This window comes from Stenella coeruleoalba (assembly GCF_951394435.1).
Source record: "Stenella coeruleoalba genome assembly, chromosome: 13".
Taxonomy (NCBI): domain Eukaryota; kingdom Metazoa; phylum Chordata; class Mammalia; order Artiodactyla; family Delphinidae; genus Stenella; species Stenella coeruleoalba.
This window is the reverse complement of record NC_137159.1, coordinates 62,993,373-63,013,120: the sequence shown is the minus strand read 5'-3', so window position 1 is coordinate 63,013,120 and position 19,748 is coordinate 62,993,373. Positions and strand designations below refer to the sequence as shown.

The following is a 19,748-nucleotide window of genomic DNA, read 5'->3' as shown; positions in this document are numbered from 1 at the left end:
GAGAATTCAGTCCTTAGAATTCAAAAATAAATTATTGGGAAGTTTTTTTTTATAAAAAGATTAATAGATAGGGATCTATGAATCTAGGGTATACCTAACTTTGAGTACAGGCTGGACTTTTCTTTTTAATTTTAAATTGAACAACATTGATAACATGTCCTGCCTTCAGGGGGAAGCTTCAGAGAGTGTTATAAAAATACACCAAATAGGCTTGTTTGGCTTGACGTTTTTTGGAGGTATTATATTTTGTTTTTGCTGATTTATAAAAGCGATACCCATTAGTTGGAAAATATTTAAAGATTATAGAATATATGAAGTAGAAAACCAAAGTCTCCTCTTATACTTAGTCCTTTCCCCTGACCTACCACGTCTCTATTCTCTGAGATAGATAATCATTGCTAATACTTTAATATGTATTTTTTCATGTTACGCTATATGATATATAGTTGGGCATATAAGATATCTAATGTGTCTACTGGACCAAGTTGTTTTTCACTTAACAAGCTCCATGTCTCCTCTTCAAGATGTTATATAACCTCAGTTAACTGAGATAATTTTCTTCCTTAGTGGGTACACATATTTCAACTCCAGGATACTTAAAATTAAGAACAAAATTATTAAAAAGTAAAAATATTAGAGTTAATTTTTAATCTTTGGAAGATACATAATAGATACTTTTCATCTATTTACAAAGTTTAAGATAATTTGATGTATTAGTGTGATAATCTTATAAGCCCAATAATTTAAAGTGTAAAATTGAGTGAAAAAAACATAATTGTAGTAAAACATAATTGCTATGATTTTCAGTTGAAATCTAAGTTTATGTGGTGTTTTGAAATATCTAAGATAAATTTATATTCACAGTTCTTATAAAGTTGATTTAATTTATGTGAACTATTTATACTATAATCTGGAAAGTTTTGTGTGCTAAAGTAGACAATTAAAGTACTTTAAAATATAAATTCACTTAATTAAATTTGCAAATGTAATTGAAATATTTGAGGTTATGCAATAAAATTTGTAAAAGGAGCCAAGCATTATTCAAAGTCCCTTGAAAGTAATTATTTAAATTTGCTAGGTTTATAAATAGAAAAATAAGATTTGTATGCTAAACTTAAAGATTTAGCATAAAAATAGGGCTTTGAATTATAACTGTAATATCTGAATATTAATTTTGAATACAAAGCAAACCACTGTCCAGTCTTTTGAGGGCACCGAAAACACTCACAGCAGCATTAATTTTATCTGATACTGCTTTACTGACTTTTATTAGAGTTAGGTTTAGCTTAGCTCTCACACCCCTAGGTGTTCATTTGATGCTGATTGAGTGAAAATGTCATAGGTAACTTAGGCAGCAATAGTAATTAAACTTGCAAATGCTAAACCTGAGGGTACTGGGTCAAGGAGGGCAGAATATAAAGCTAGTAAGGGAGAGTTTGTTAATATGGGAAAATTCTCCTGTGATACACCCTGAAACCCAGTTTTAATATGCTTAGTATCCGACACCCAGTTTTTGTTTTGTTTTGTTTTAAGATGTTGGGGGAGGAGTTTATTAATTAATTAATTTATTTTTGCTGTGTTGGGGCTTCGTTTCTGTGTGAGGGCTGTCTCTAGTTGTGGCAAGCGGAGGCCACTCTTCATCGCAGTGCGCGGGCCTCTCACTAACGCGGCCTCTCTTGTTGCGGAGCACAGGCTCCAGATGCACAGGCTCAGTATTTGTGGCTCACGGGCCTAGTTGCTCCGCGGCATGTGGGATCCTCCCAGACCAGGGCTCGAACCCGTGTCCCCTGCATTAGCAGGCAGATTCTCAACCACTGCGCCACCAGGGAAGCCCCCGACACTCAGTTTTAATATGCTTCTGTGAAAACTCATAGAGGCTTGGAAAAGAGATTCCAGAACTGCCATGGCAGACCATAGAGGATGGAATCAAAAGGCCCAGAGAGAAGCATGCATGGTGTGATGATCCAATACATAAGACTGGAAAGCCTAGCAGCTGACTGGTAGCCTAGCAGCTACCTGAAAAGGGCCTCAGGGGACACTGCATATACCACAGCAATGTATAATGCTGTGGTGAGGGGCACTGACATCAGTGGGAAGCACTGTAGTGCCTATTCTTTTTAGGCCAGGGCTGATGGTAGTAGATGCCAAGACCCTACAATAGCAGAGGCCAATTGACAGCTCTTAAGTGTCTAAACCAATGGGGACATGATTACCTTTATGGGCAGAAAAGTTAGAACAGCATCTATAAGGATCTATGGAGATGGATAACAGAGAATGCTGTTTCTAGGGAAAAGATAGAGAGGGCCAGCCAGTGAGAATATTACTTAATATATACAACCCAAAGAGTTCAAGAATAGGTCAACAAAAGGCTGAGGTCAGATACCTCATTAGAAAGTCACTAACTCTTGACTAGTTTTAAAAACTGATCCTGCTATCAGACCCAGAAACCATCGACTGAAGGAAAGGCCAAGACACATGAGGAAGGACCATACAACAACAAGGCAAGTATATACAGTAATGATTCACCTAGTTCTTCCCTATAAGACCTACAGCTCTTTACTTTGGAAACCATACACTAAGAAATGAGGACTAACTGGACCTTTCAAGGGCTGTTGGATGTGGGGTCTAAATTGACTCTGTTACTCAAGGACCCAAAGCACCATCATTAAGGCTCCTCTGATAGAGCAGGCACAGATGAGTCAGACACTTGACTTATGGCTCAGGTCCATCTCACTGTAGGTCCACTGGGTGTGTGGACACATCCAGTGGTCATTTCCCTGTTGCCCAATGTACGATTGAAATACACTTAGCATTGATAAAACCTTCACGCTGATTCTGTGACCCATAGAGTAAGAACTATGAGAACCTTGAAACCCTCACAAATCAGGTCAAAACTAGACTTTACCTGAAACCACATCCTTACTCCTGTTTTCCTCCTTTTTTGAAGGCTGTTCCTGAATTGCACTTCTGCACTAAGTCATGTGCATTTGAATCCCTGACTCAAGTTCTGTCCCTAGATAACCCAGTCTTCAACCCTGTATGAGTTACCATATTGAACTATATCTTAGACTGTTTGTAGTAGATATGGTAACGCACTATAATTTAAGCATTTTATAAGTTGGAAATGTGAGTTATATATTCATAAACCATATCTCTTATAGGAAAATTAGATTTTTCTTTCAGAAGTTGATACCACATTTTCTTGGACATACTAAAAATTTGCCAAGTAGATATTGTTGAAATGAAACCATTGTCTGGAAACTGTCTGAAGCCTAAAGCTGATTTTGATATTGAAAGTAATCTATACTTCTATAATTCCTACTTGGTTTCTCTGAAAAATACATAGAAGACACCAGTTTTTCCATGGTACATTACAAAGATGGATCTTTCTATACTTTTTCAGGTACTAAATCAAGCTTTCTTAATTGTGACAGGTTTTTCCTAAAGGTTAAAGTGCTTGGAGTTCTTTCTCCATACTTTGATGTACATAAATTAGAGCTATGGTTAAGCCTTGATATTTTCCTATGGCATATTTTACTAGACACTTTTATCCAATTTATAGGCCCAAATTTATTTAAGATTAAAGAATTATCTTGGTTTCTTCTACATCTCCTTTGAGTTTGGGGAAATTAGAAATACACACACACACAACTTTCTAGAGAAAACGGAAGTTAAGAGATTGACAGCTGTCTCCCAGTATCTATTCTCTACTTCCTTCTCATAGAAATAGAATCTATTTTTAACTGTCACATGACCAACTAGACTAAGTTCTGGACAATAGGGTGTTAGCAGAAGTGAAATGTGGAACTTCTAGCTCATGTCCTAAAAGGGAGGGGCATGGCTTTCTCACACCCTGCCTCCATTCTGTCGCTTGGAACACGAACATGATTATATCACATCCTGAACCAAGATGACATCTCAGGAAAGGAAAAGCACCAGGGCCCTTAAGTGACCACAATGTAGCACAACTGTTACAGAAACCTGTTATGTGAGAACATAAAATACTTCTATCTTGTTTAAATCACTGTTGTTTTGGGTCTATGTTACATACAGCTGAAATATCCTAACTATAATATGTAAACTTTTAAGTTTGATACATTATCTGCAATTTCCCAAGTTTATATATTTTTGTGATAATTATATCTTCCCCCACCCCCTGTTCTTAGATCAAAAGTGAAATCAAAGTGAGTGGGTAAGACCTGTTCCATATAAAATATTTTTCTGAGAAATACTGAAAGGAAAATACAGCTATAAATTACTAACTGAGGACCTTTCTGAAAAGGTATAGCTGATACCAGTAAAAATAATTGAACTGTGGGACCATGATTGCTTTACCTCTTAATGTTATCCTTGATTTTATAGGGTTTAAGTTTATAAAAGGCTCAGAAAAATAACAGCATCATGTGGTATCACAATGTTGATTAGCATTAAGTTGATCCCAGGCAAATTAGCAGCTGCAGAATCTTTAAAAAGATCTCATTCAGGTCAATTGTTATGTATACCTTTCTGGCATGCCTATTGAGAACATATCTGAACAAAAATAGATACAGAATAATACTTGTCTATCTCTTGCAATTGCTGAATTAGAGCCATATGCTTTTCTAATACTCACTAGTACATTATACAGTCAGCCTTTCATGATAATGAACCCTCAAATCAAATGATTCTGAAAGCTAAGTAGATACTGGGTCCCCATTTTAGTGTTCTTTTTATAAAGTATTTGTATTTTAATGTCTGTGAAATTTTGATTACAGTTTTTCCCAAGTAGTATTTTGACCTCAAGAAAATGTTTATTAAGCACATCATCCCTGACTTGTTTTACTACCATTACCACTAGTATTACTACCAGCCTATAACACAGTGGGGTAATGGGTGGAGAAGAAAGGAGAGAAAAGGAGAAGGTGAAGGGAAGAAAAGAGGAGAAAATAGGAGAAGAGTAGGAGAGGATTAAGGGAGAATAAATGAAAAAAGAGAAAGAGAAGTTGGAACAGGACTAGTAGAGGGAAAAAATGAAATTACAACTTCAGCTTCAACAGAAATAAGTTCAGTTCCATGAAAGCCTTTGCAGATAAGGCTTTACACTGGGACCAGAGTTGTGTGTTTCATGTCTCTAAGTGACTAAAAGTTTAGCTGTGCTGTAAAAATACAAGCTAATAACATAGGATGAGGTCTGACTCTCTGAACTAAATACTTATTTCTTTGGGCATAACCTGTGCTAGAAATTTAGCCAAATTTCCTTTGCTAATTTATAGTATTTTTTCTTAAAACTCCTTGATAAACATGGTTAACAGAAAAAAATATCCATAATATCCACCTCTATTTGATATTGATCATCTTTTCACGATAAAGGATTGTCTTTGATAGATTTTACAGTAAGTTTCTCCAGATAGCCTTGACCTCCTTAGTATAAAATGAAAGACCTTTAGTATAAAATGAAAGAAAAAAAATACCTGGGGAGTATATTTAGAGGTAATGTTAACTGCATTTGGTTGTCATGGAAACTGAAATTTTTTAAATGATGAAGTGATTGCCAAAAAACACACACAAAACAAAGCACTTGCATGTAGTTGTTATGGTAACTATTCATTCTGACAAATATTTCTCCTTTTTCTCTAAATTAATCATCTGAAATACTAGTGTCTCAAAATTGCTACTATGATGCATTTAATATAAAATGTATGTTATACTAAGGACAGATGTTAGCTTGGAAATATCTTACACTTATGTGAAGTAACATAACATCTGTATGTGTGTGTGTGTGTAAGTTTTAGTTTATGCACAGAGAGAGACATCCCTATATTGTTAATAACTAAGAGTCACTGTTCCAGGCTAGTTGTTTTAAAGGCTGCCTCAGTTGGGAGAAGATGGGCAGTGATTCAGGGAGACTACTAGCAGGGAAGAAGTAGGTTGCTCTGCTCACTGGTGATAAAGACAGGGGAATGAAAAAGAATTAATATTTATTAAGTATTTAAAGAGCTGGGAACTAAGCTTTTACATTTGTTGTCTTGTTTAGACCTAATAGTTATTAGTTCTTTGTACTAGTGTACTAGTATTAACCTTTCAGGTTAGTACTGTTCTCATTTTACAAGTGAGGACACTGAGTCTCAGAGATGCTAAATAACTTGCCCAAGATCATAGGTGAGTATGTATGGAGCCAGAATCTATATATTTCTGTATTAAAACCCATTCTACTCCTTTGAAAAATGGCTGATTCTAGGACTGGAGTAGAATATACTCAAGATGAGCCTGGAACATCTTGTAGTAATGGAAAGTAAGATAGTTTAAAAAAAAACCAAACAGGGCTTCTCTGGTGGCGCAGTGGTTGAGAGTCCGCCTGCCCATGCAGGGGACTCGGGTTCGTGCTACGGTCCGGGAAGATCCCACATGCTGCGGAGCGGCGGGGCCCGGGAGCCATGGCCGCTGAGCCTACGCGTCTGGAGCCTGTGCTCCGCAATGGGAGAGGCCACAACAGTGAGAGGCCCGCGTACCACAAAAAACAAACAAACAAACAAAAACACAGATGCATTGAATAGGGTGTGCCAAAAGGGACACAGGAACCAACTGAAAGAGCTCCCAAAGGCTAAGGCTTGAACAGTTTGAACAACAAAATAAAGTATATTGGATTATATTTCAAAGCATAAAATAAATGTTCCTGGATCTGTACTTATGTAGATGATTGAATAAATAAATACATGGGGAGAATAGACAAATTTTCTATATAAAAGTTGTCCAAATAATTTATATAGATGCTCCTCCCTCAGGGAGGTGGAGCATAACTCTCCATTCCCTAAGTGTGGGCTGTGCATAGTGACTTCCTTCCAAAGAGTACAATATGGAATGGAGAAAAGAGTAACTGTACAGTGGAGAAACCTGGTAAACACTGCCTTAGCCTGGTGAACAAGTTAACATCAACAGTGGTAAGTCGTATTGATAGTATGTACCCTTGATATGTGTAATTAGAATGACACTTGACTTCTGTGATCTTCCTCCCCAAAGCCCAAATGCTACCAATTAAGGGTCACTCTACAAAACACCTTGGTGAAAAAAGACATTGGATAAAAACTAAGGAAAATTGAATAAAATATGGATAGTTAATGTATTGGTAGTAAATTCATTAATATGACAAATGTATCAGAATTTAATGTAAGACATTAATAATGGGGAATTGGGGTATGAAGTATATGGCAATCTTTTTACTATGTTTGTGATTTGTCTGTGAATCTAAAACTACAAATATTAAACATTCTACATTCATTATACCACAATGTAGGCCTTCCCGTTTATAACTGCTTTTCTTCTTGACATTCATTTTGTCATAATTTTACCTGGAAAATCATAGTTATGCAGTGGGGAATGTGATTTATGTCTGGTCTCCAACCCAACTCTGTATCTCCTAGGGATTTTTGTGTACCCCAGGCTTAAAAAAATAATAGAATGAGGAACAGAACATAAACTATAAAATGTTTCTTACACCCATTTTCACTTTTGACTACGTTTTCTGTCTGCCACTGTATGAAAGTCCTTTGACTTTGTACTGATATTGATGTGTGCCAATGTTACTCTGGGTAAATTACAGATCTACTACTAATTTTTCTCAAAATATTGCAAATGTTAATATTTATCATGGCACCCTTAATCTAGTGCAGAAATCATTTGTCTCTGCTGGTAATAACTCCTTTAATAAAATCTGTATGTAGGCTTAGAATAACATTTTTATTATTTTTTAACATTTCTATTTTAATCAGGAAAGTTCAACATGAAAAATAATCTTGTAGGTACAAAGAGGCTGTCAGGTTTTGTGCAAATTTTGATGGTATTCGTTAGATTTTTATTTCTTGAAAATTGGTGTTATTGCCAATAATCCAAGGAAAAACAACAGTGAAAAAAATTGTGAGTCCTGTAGACTTCTACTGGCTTCAAGAAAATGCCAGGTGTCAAGGGGTCAAGTTTCACTGGTGTTTGTCGCAGGAGCCTCAGCATATCAGCCAGACTTTCACTTGTATTTATTTTATGTTTTTATTATATTTTATATGTTTTAGGGTTTCTCAAGTGTGCTTTTATGTTTTCACTCTCTTAAATAGAATATCTCTTATAACTGTGTTCCATGTGACACAGCAGAATATAGTTGTCAAGACCAGAGTGAAGGGATGATAGACAATAGATGTAACTTTAGACTTATTTTTATCACTTATTAACTGGTTCTCAGTTTCCCTATCTGATAAATACTTGGCCAGTTTGTTGGTAGATCAAGTAAAATAATTTGTGAGAAAAAGTGCTTGTAACTATAAACACATAAATTAGAGAATTATTCCTGTTACTATTGATGAAGGAAAACTATACAGAAAGGAGCAAAACTAGTTGTTTGAAATAAGGCATGCCTCACAAAGGATAAAGACAGGCTTCGCATAAGTGCCTATAAGACCAGCAGTGTCACCTTCCACACATGATAATGAATTATCTTTCCTATGGTGCATAGATGTGTTTTCCACATGACATATTAATGGGGCATACTTGACCTGAACTTTTACAAATGCCTTGTCTATGTATGTTTAGTGCTATTCCAGCTCTGCAGAGTGGGCCATGTATGAAGGCCATGGACAGGCAAAACCCAAGTTGGTTCACACTATTTGGGGAGAAAAACAAGGAACAGTCAAAACAGAACCACAGGGACCAATGTATACCGAGAATTGTGTAATGTTGGGGGTATTAACATTCTATTTTATAGAATTGGCCTGTTGTATATTCAGCTCTTCCTTGGCTCTTCTAGGAAATGCTTGATCTCTTCTTTTCTTGGACAAAGTTCTCAAATAAGTAATCTGCTGTTTCCATTTCTCCTGTAATTCAAATTCTACTCCAGGAAACCCCCAGTCATGCTGTCTATGGATGGAAGAGTTAGAAACAGAGCCAATAAAGTGTTGAAAAGGTTTCTTGACATTTCCAAGGCTCTCTGGTTAGAGGATGTGCTAAGGTTGAGGGAAGTAAATCTGTTCTTTTAAGAAACTGAGTTGAAAGAGAGAAGAACAGAGGAGTCAAGTCCTACACTTGGGGAAATATGTCTACAAGTTGGAAGTGGGAAGAGGAGTTAGTGAAGTAAATAAAGATGGGATCTGAGGGGAAGGAAGAGAGTGAAGATAGAGCAAAGACAGAGCCATCTCATGGAAGATTACACATCAGCAAGAACAGCTTTATTTTTGCTGGATTTCTTTTTTAGATTGCTTTTGAATAAAAGCTTTTGCACATTAAAACAATGTGTGAAGATCAATAGACTAGAAAATCTTCTACCTATCAATTCTAATTCAAGCATTACTTCCTCTGAGAAATAAAAAATAAACACAGGCATTGACTACACCACTACATTACAAATCTAATTTAAGTATCTCTTTTTTCATTTGAGTGAATCATACTGTCTGTTTATAGCCTTATTTCAAAATGCATTGTACTTGAAATTCCTTACTGATGAATTGGGAACTGTAATTAAATGCATACTGGGAAAACATATTAGTTTGAAAGTGGAAAAAAATAATTTTCACTAAAATAATGTTGGAATATGGACGGTAATTTTATCAGCGACTACTCCCTCCACTCCCGACTCTTGAGAAACTTTGGTAGTTTGTACATCTCATTACATCACATTAATATTAACAAGCGTAGCAGCAGTCTATTGTGGCACTTATGTTTTTGATTTTTCTACTTGATGGAATAGATCCTGGCTAGTGGAACAATGTTGGCCCAGTAATGATTCCCAATTTAATATATCTTTAGCTTCTCTCTTTAAATCTTGCACATTTTATCATAGACACCAGCATAAGTGAAGAGCTATAATCCTGTTGGCATTATCTACTTTCCTATCTGGAAGCACTGTGGAATTTCTATTTCCTTTTGGAATCAGTGGAGTAAATAGGAATAGGAAATCTTACCAAGCTATGAATTGGCATGAGAAGGGTAGTAACTATTAGGTTCCAACCTTTTTTGTATTCATGGGACTTTGTTTCTTATTGAAGTAAGAAATAAGAACAATTGTAATTGTTATGTTGAGTACTCTTCTTTATCCAAAGACCTCTGCTTCAATTTCACTTGTATTATTTTTTATTTATTTCATGCACTTATTGCCTAGAATGGGCTAATTCACACTGAAAATAGTCATTTCTTTAAACATAATAATTCAGTAATAACAGTATATAAGGCAAATTGTGTTTTCCAAATTCAGGTCATATTTGGCATTATTTGGGAAACCTTCACAGAGGCTGACCTAAAACTCATCTCTAGAGTGCCTGCACTTGGAAAGTGGTACGCCACTCTGTCTTTGAAAAAATGATGCAATTTAATATTCTAGGATCTTAGTTGTCATAGGTGTTATAGTTCATGCACCAATCTTTTCCTACCGGTGCAAATAGAAAAGCCAAAGCGGCTCTGGCCAAGTTCCAAGAACATTTCAGTGCTCTTCCAAGCCACTTGGAAATGGACTTCAGTGATGCAAATAAGCAAGATAAATATACCCTTTAAACAGCAACTAATCAGATTGGTCCCCGTTTTCTTTCTGCTTAATGAAAGGTGTACTCTCAAAGGCTGCATAGCTCATAGGTACCTCTGTCTTTGTTTTGTAGGCTACCCTGAATACCTACATTTGCTTTGCAATGACTTTAAATGGGTCTCTAAATTTGTGGTGTGTCCATCTAACCAATATTCATCTTCCTAACATGGAAACCCCTATAAGAGCCATGTTCTTTTTCTTTTTCTTAGAACCTAGAACAGTGCCTGCTACAAAAAAGATATTAAAGGTTTGTTAAACATGTGAGTGGAGATTTGATTGATAGGTGGACTGTATTCTATCAATCTATAGGTATATATTAGAGTAACTCCCACAGATGAATTATTCTCTCTTGTGAAGTTAAATCTTTTTCTAAACTCTGTCTTTTTCCTTTTCTGTCCTGTTCTTCTTTTGAACCTTTCACTCTGCCAAGTGAGGATCCAAATGTCTAGTTCTCTGAAGAAGGCTTCACTGACCTGTTGATCCTCCTACCAAATTCTTTTAGCCTTCCAGCTCTCACAACCTAGCACCATCACAGACTGTTATGTTGCTTTTAAAATGGATTTTCAGTGTCAATCTTCCACAACAAAATATATGTTAAAGTTCATAGAGATTCACAGAGTTTCTATTATCTGTGTACCTGCTCCTTTCTTTCCACTCCTCTCTCATGTGGCAGAGGTCAGAAACAACCTGCATGTTTTATGACTGGAAAGAGATATGAAATAGGAGGCTTATCCTCCCTTTCTTGTCTGTCTCTGGAACACAGAGAGTAGTTTACTGCTTAAAAAAAAGGTTTATTTCTTGAACTCTATGTACCACGTGGATGAGAACAGGGAAGGGGTGATCCTGGCAGCTTGAGACACAGCTGATTACAATGAGGAGAAAACCAAACAAATGTTTTAGTGTTTAAAAATCACTATTGGTGGGCTTCCCTGGTGGTGCAGTGGTTGAGAGTCCGCCTGCCGATGCAGGGGACACGGGTTCGTGCCCCGGTCCGGGAAGATCCCACATGCTGCGGAGTGGCTGGGCCCGTGAGCCATGGCCGCTGAGCCTACGCGTCCGGAGCCTGTGCTCCGCAATGGGAGAGGCCGCAGCAGTGAGAGGCCCGTGTACCGCAAAAAAAAATAAAATAAAAAAAATAAAATCACTATTGGTACTGAAATACATAGGACTTGGAAGGAGTTCTGAAGACATGGAGAAGTATGCAGACTGTGGGAGAGATTGCCTAGTTCTCAGTTTCTCTAAGGAAATGAAAATGACAAATATCATCACAGAGTAATTATGGCAAAAAGCAATCAAAATGGTGAGTAGATATAATTAGCATTTTTTGTGATCTACAAATCTTTAGTAATAAATTTTAAAGTAATAATGACATTTGGTTTCATTTTACACTGAGCCCTTTAATTCTGTCCAGTGTTTATAGGTAAACATCTTCCTGAAATCCTCAAATTTGCTGCCATTATGATGAGATAGGAAGAAAAGAGTGCTGACACAACACACCTGTGCAGTACTCATAAGTAAGGCATAGCTCTGACAGCCATTGAACATATATAAAATAGCCACAGCAACCTCAAGAAAGATTGAGAAAGTAACAGGTTTTATTTTACATAAAAAATCATTTTAATGGAAACCCTTACACCCAACTTTATAATAAAATTAACTGTAAAGTTAAGCCTATAGAGTTGAAAGAGAGGCCAGGATCATATTCATGTTCAGTTAATGAAATACAAAGAGGTTACTCTTTTTTTTTTTTTTTTTGCGGTACGCGGGCCTCTCACTGTTGTGGCCTCTCCCGTTGCGGACGTGCAGGCTCAGCGGCCATGGCTCACGGGCGCAGACACTCCGCGGCATGTGGGATCTTCGTGGACCAGGGCACGAACCCGTGTCCCCTGCATCGGCAGGCGGACTCTCAACCACTGCGCCACCAGGGAAACCCGAGGTTACTCTTTTGAATCTCAAAATGAGATCCTGAGCGAATGCTGAAGAGTTTAAGTGTGGCAAAAGTATAATTTATCCTTTACTTTTATATAACTGTGATGTCCTCTCCCTTGGAATATTTAAGGAATGCATGCAGATTTTGTTACCTTACTCTAGAATCAAATAACTCAAGTGGGAGGTAGTCAAAGAATAAGAATCAAAATGATTAAGAGGTGAGGATATGTATAAAACAGCTGCTGTCAAAGTCAAAACTTAATGATTAAACTGCCCATTTTTGAAGAATCAAAGTTAAAATGGATAATTATGTGAGGGATAAAGAGGCCCTTAAAAAATATATATATATTAATTTATATATATATAAATTAATCAAATATTTGATGATGATCTGATACTAAGGATCACTCTATTGAAGTTCAAAAGAAGTTCATTTATACCCAACATAGTTTATGATCTGGGACATCATGAATTTTAAAATAAAGTCTATAAATGGCTATAAAGAAGTTTTGGAAAATATAACATATAATAAAATTTATTATGAGATGCATGCTATTTGGGAAATAACCCTAAACTTTTGCTGCTAATTCAAGGAGTGTATTAATCTGTTGTACACATGGCACATACTTCGGTGCTTCTGTCAGAGAAAAAGTCACTGAGCTGAATGGACCAAGGATCCATTCTGGTGAGGTGTTTATCTTCTAAATTGAACTTATCATTTAGGAAATGGTGATGCTAACTGTGCTGAGATATGGAAAATTTAAAGAGCATTATTCCTTATAGCTGTACTTCCTGTTCACAGCTGGCTTCAGACTGACCATTGGATGGAATAGGTTTAGGGATGAATATATACTAGTTGAACACAGAATAGTGGATTCATATCATAGTCAGCTTCAGAGGAAAAAGGAGAGGCCTTTTTTCCTTTCTAGAAAGTATGGACATAATCCATTTCTGTGCAAGACCAAAGTGCCTGGATGAAGAGTAGACATTTAATGAGTCATTTCACATGTCAAACTTTATTATACAACTGAAAACAGCTGTGAAAAGATTTTTTCTAACATCACATGTGGAAATTTTCTGAAAGACCTGACTGATTTTTTTTAGAAATACATGAAAATTTTTAAAAAAAATATCTATTCACCTATGTATTTTGATCTTGCTTGCACACATCTAGTTCTTTAATGCAGACACTCATATCCCAGTTTAATTCATGTATCCATATTTATTGAGTGCCTTGTTATGGTAGGCAATATTTTACATCCTTTTAGACATGCTGGCTTTCCTTCCTGTCACTAGTAAAACCTGCTGAGAATGAGTTTAGGATTTTCAAGGATGATCAACACATATCACTATGACAAAATAAGCTTTTTCCTATTTGCCTCACACTACCCAAGGGTTAGCTGGGGCAGAAGAATCATCCACGGTGTCATTGTGAAGGAAAGTGATGGGTACCTAATCATATTTTCCAGATATCTGAAATTCTAACTATAGTTAGTCTGCAATAGCAATTTCATGAAGTTGACAGTTTCTGTAAGAACATATAGAGCATAGAATGCATGTTGTGTCCAAGTTAGTGTAAATAAGAGTCTTATTTTTAGAGAATTAAGTAGACAGATAAGGTTATATATGTGTCTTTCACATGCTATTCATTGACAAACTTAGATTTGCAAGAATCTGATGGGAAATATGATTACATCAACACTAGGTCCTTTTCCCTATTGCCTCTTTGTTTCACTATATATACCTGAATTCAAGATAATATTTATAGTCATTCCCTAAGGTATCCTTGACTTGAGTAGTAAAATTAAATTTAAAATGAATTTAATTATTTATATCTTCAAGAGATACTATTGCCTTTTTCACTGGAAACCCAGCAGAACTACGAGACCCTAATTTACTTGCACAAAGTGATGCTTAGACCTCTAGGCCACAGTTGTAGATATATTTGTATTAGATAGTTTAAGTTTTATAACCCAATATTCTTACTTGTTGCACTGGCTCCTCAGCACTAAAATGATGGAACCTAGCAAACCTAAGGAGGACTGATGGCCTAAAGAAATATTTCCTTCCTTGTTGAGAACAGACTAGTTTTTGACTGTTGAGACTGGTCAGATATCCTTACCTCATACTCAGTACTATCCAGATTGTGACCTCCTTGATGGTAGGGGTAGTATTATGTTTAGTTTTTGATTCTAGTGTGCAGCACAGCTTAGCATAGAGCTTGATATTTGCTAAGAATCCATAAAATATAAGTCTAGGCTTTAATTTCAACTTGGGCAGGAAACCTGAAAGGAATAGTTGCCTTTGTATGATATCCATCCAGCACTGGGTCAGTCACATTGCTAAGCACCTTCAGTTCCTCTTGCTGGTTTTTGATCCGTATGTCCCTGGACACTGACCCCTGAAAATCAGTTATCCCTAGATCTGTGTTTGAGTCATGCACCTCTTGATCCATTGCTATTCATCTGGTTTCTAAGTCTTTACCTCACTGACTATTTGGATTCAAACTCTATCTCCTTTCATTACGCAAAGATATCTTTGACTTATATAGTACAATTAAAATCAAAATGGATTTATTAATTTGTTCCTTGACTGTTACTTTTTCTTTGTTCACTTAAAAACGGAATCTTGCTGTTTGCTCCTACATCATCCTAGGCCCACATTCATCAAAGAACTTTAAAGGAGGAAGGCCCTTAAAAATAGCTTGCCTCCACAAGAACCTCTTTTTCTGAGATAAAAAGAGGTTTTGAGGATTAGAGAGTTATGCAGTTTGTACAATTTCACATAATGAGTTAGAAGTATAGCTGAGGTTCTACTTTCTCCACACGTCATTGACTTCCTCTGTTCTTTTAGAATGTTCATCTGGGTCTCAGACCTTGCTACTATTTCTATTTCTTAGATGCCAAGACTCACTCGATTGTCTCAACTTTCTCCTAGGAGTCTGTATCATGTTTCTAGATCTCTTTACTTCCTGGGAATGAAGATTAGTGTTAAGCTTCAGACACGGTCCCAAAATTTCACCAGGAACAAAATCTTCTGGGTTTCTGATAGCTCCAATAGCACAACATCAGAACCTGCTTTAGGGGTTCCAGAACCCAGGGCCGTCTTCAGTTTTTAGAATGTAGATTTAGTTCCTCTCTCTCCAGAGTATGAGGAGTTTAGCTTTTGCACTCCCTTTCCACCCATGTAAAACCATGAACTCAGTATTCAGTCTGTAATTTAAACCTTCTATCTTCTTGAGCCTTGGAAAAAAATCCTATTGATATGGAATCAGTGCCTACTTGACATCTGCATTAGCCTGCCCCTTAATGAGTTTTTCTACTATCTGCTGATAGTGCCCCCTCAGTGACAAACTTTCCACTCTTCAACCCCTGACCTACTTCTGTCCTTGAGAATCACCTTCTGTTTATGACGGGTTAAGTAAACTGACAGCCACAGGTACAGAGAGTGACGTACCCAACACCCAGTTCAAGTCCAGTTCTTCCACCTCCAATTTCTTTTATTTTCTTATTTTCCAGGCATCTGCATCATTGGTAATCCATTTCTCTTTCTTGTAGATTTTGTCTGTATTTCCCTGTTTCCTTCTTTTCTCCTTCTTCCCCTTTCTTCTCTTCCTCCCCTCTCTCTTTCTTTCTCTCTCTTTCCCTCTCCCTCTTCCTTTTTGTCTCCTGAATCCTTATCTTCAATTTGTAAACATTCTCAAGTTTCTCTGATTCTAAAAAAAAAAACCAAAGACCTCAAACTCCCTTAGCCATACATACCACTTTAACTATCATCCAGTCTCCTTCCTATAAAAGATATTTCAAAATTATATTTCCTCAGCTTTCCTTTACTTCTCAACCCACTGCAATCTGGCCTCCAATTTGAACGCTCTACTTAAATGACTCTTGCCCCCTTTAGCAACAATTCTGCAATTGTCAAATTCAAGGAGGACTTTTGGGGGTTGTTTTCTTTTACTTTTTTATTCTTCTTTGATTATATGTATCAGAACTTCGCTTCCCACCTGTCATGAAAGTGTTGCTGTCAACAAGGAATCCATCTTTATCCATAATGACAAAAATGTACTCTACCTAGGTAATTTCATTCACACTCAGTTTCAAGTACAACAAATATTCAGATCACCCTTAAATCATGTGTCCTCTCCAGATTTCTATTTTGACTCATATGCAACCATCTGAAGGACATCTTCACCTGTAAGTTTTATAGGTTAAGAATGACGATATAATTTACTGCCCAGAACAAGAGACTTTTGAGAGGAAAGAGGGTGCTATTACTAAGCTAGGATAACAGGCATAAATCAGCACTGTTCAGGCAAACCACGATGCATGATCATTCTGTACAGGTACCTCAAGCTCAGTGTCTAACACAGAAGTAAACCAGTCAACTTTATTTCAAACATTACCTTCACCCTATATTCTCAACATTATTTATTATTGCCGCCAACCATCTGGTCATCCAAACAGGAAAACTGAAAGTAATCTCTGACCCCTCCTGCTCGTTTACCCCATTCCTGAGTTTACCTCCTGAATATTGCTTGAATGTGTATCTTTCTCCATATATTTACAACTAATCAATATGGCTTACAAAATATTGAAAAATAGAAATTCATATAAATGTAAGATGTTATTTTTCTCAATTTAGTGGTGTTTAAGGTATGCATTGTATTGATATTATTAACTCATGGCCATTTGAGGAACTCTAGCCTGCTTTGGGAAATTTTGGTCTCCTATTGGCCTGGCACGCTAAGCTCTTCATGGTCAGGTAATTGTCTATATCAGCATTTTCTGTTTTCTCCCATATTCACCTAACACCGTCAAATAAAGGTAATTGCAAACACTTAGCTTGATATAGAGAAAAAAATGCAGTTTTCCCCAGTGGCCTTTCTGACATTTTGTTTGCCTGTCTCACTTGTCTTCCCATTTAAGGCCTCCTGGGACTTCTCCCAGGTGAGGCAATTATTATTAGTATGATTTTAGTTTGCAAGCTCTCTCTAATATGCCAATGGGTAGCCCCAAACTAGTAAATAATTACATATCATACAAAAACACTGTTTGTCTTTTTACTCTAAGCTTCACAGCCCCAGAGCAAATTAATCTTCTCATTGTATGCTCTGTTACTTATAGTAAATATATCACAAAATATAGTAGAAAGAGAAAATAAAATCTTTTGATCTCCAGAAGAAAATGGTCAACAAACAAGTCTGATTACTATTAAGTGTTAAGGCTTGTCTATGTTTCCACATCTAGAAAACACACTGTAGGAGTCAGAGTTATGTTACTTTTATCTACATTTTCATTTGATAAAGAACTTTATTAGCAAATGAAGTAACTTTAATATAGTAATAAAAGTAACACAGAAACTGTATTATTCCTTCTTTCAATTCTTACCATCAATAATTGGCCTAAATGGCTCTATTTTTCTTGCACAAAATCTATAACTTTAACTTCTATGTGCCCATTTTCTTTGTCTTTCCTTTGATTGCAAAACAAAGTTTCTCCTTTTCTCCAAAGCTAGTCTCTCCCTCGGCCCCACCTTTCCTTTGTTCTGGCCTCCATCTCCTTTCATGTCAAGACTATGTTCCCATAGTCACCCTCTCTCTCTTTTGCATCACAAATTGCCTCCCCTTTCCCCACCTACCTCTCTCTTCCTTAATCTTCTCCATCTTGGCAGGTGGCACAAACATCTACTTACCCACCCAATCCTCAAACCAGGTGTCATTCTTAACTTACCACATTTTGTCATCTCCCAGCATCCAAACCATTCTGAAAAATTTTGCTTCCAAAGAACATCTCAAAACTGTCCATGTCCCCTATCTTCCCTCCCTCAGCTCTAGACTAGGCCACCAATATCTCTCACTTGGGCTCTCTTGTTTCCCTAATATTTAGGCTTTACATTATAGCCAGAGGAATCTTAAAAATGTAAATCAAATAATATAGCTCCCTTGGTGCAAACGCTTAAAAGCCTTCTAATATATTCAGACTTCTTACCATGGCTCTACCAGAGCCTCTTAGTCCTGTATGATCTGTCCCAGACTCTGTTCATACTCAGCTCACATCACCCCTTCCCTTGCTTGTTTCTCTCTCCAGCCATACTGGTCTTCTCCTTCCTGAAAATATGACAATAATGCTGTAGGTGACCCTTTGTGTACCTACTGCCTTCAAAGGTGTTCACAGAGCTACCCTTTGTCATCTGCCTGCTCAAATGTCACCTCCTTAGACTTTACTGGTCACCACTTTCAAAATTATTCCTTCCATAGCCATCCACTGTTAGTCTCTATTATGCCCTCCTGCTTTATTTCCTTTATGGCACTCATTGAACAAAAACTCTTAATGATCTGATTTTGCTATTTGATCACTCATTTATTGGCTGTTTGTTCCCACTTAAATGTAAGCCCCAGGAGAGCAGGGACCTTGTCTTTCCTGTTACCAGTGTGTCTTCAATACCCATAACAGTACCTGGCACACTCACAACTCCAGGCCCTGGTGTGAAAGACACCCCATAGAGTTTTTCAACATGGCATCTCTGAGTCCATGTCTCTCGTTTTGGTTAATCTGATATATTTTTGTGTGTGTGCTTTTAGGTTTGTATTTACCTGAGCCTTTTCTTTCCTTTAGTCTTACTGGGACAATGGATTTGACATTGTATAGAAGGAAAGAGCCACAAGAGGTGTGCAGAGTTCCCATGGCTACCATTTTAAAATGTGAAAAGTCTCCACGCTAAGAGATAGAGTGCATTTGAAAAGAATGACTAATTCCTATGAAGTTATTGGATCTACAAAATTAGAGCCAGAGAAACAAAAAATTCAATTTAGTGATATAACAGCCTAGGGGGAAGGTTGCAGAGTTACGTAACAAAATGGCAGAATGAGGCAAGGATGTGACTCAAGCACAGGAAAATGGGTTACATTACCACCTTCCTTCTTCAATTAAGGACTCTAAGGTAAAGTGCCTAAAAATGGAAGTTAGCCTGACAGTTGGGATTGTAAGAAAAAGTCACCATGGATATTTGTAGCTCCAGACCTTATATATCTGGCCTGTATTTCTTATCCTTAAATGACCTTAATAACCTTCTGAGAAGATGTGTAGGGTGATATAATTATTTCCTTAACATCCTTAACTGCAGGAAGATTTAGGGTTAAATGTACAAATTACTGATAGAATCGTATCTGTAGCATTAATTCTTTGGTGCTAAGAAAGAATTTGTCCAAATTTAGTGTTTTAGCCAGTTGTAATATAAAAGCGGATTTTGCTTTTTAAAGTAAAAAATTAACCTTGTGATTCTAATTTAA

At 36.8% G+C, this 19,748-nt stretch overlaps 1 long non-coding RNA gene across 3 annotated transcripts in view; it reads left to right on the top strand.

Moving 5' to 3' along the window:
• The window catches only part of LOC307196463, a 706,311-nt gene that overhangs the window by 429,063 nt on the left and 257,500 nt on the right, over nucleotides 1-19,748 (top strand). The gene's annotated exons all lie outside the window — the stretch shown is intronic.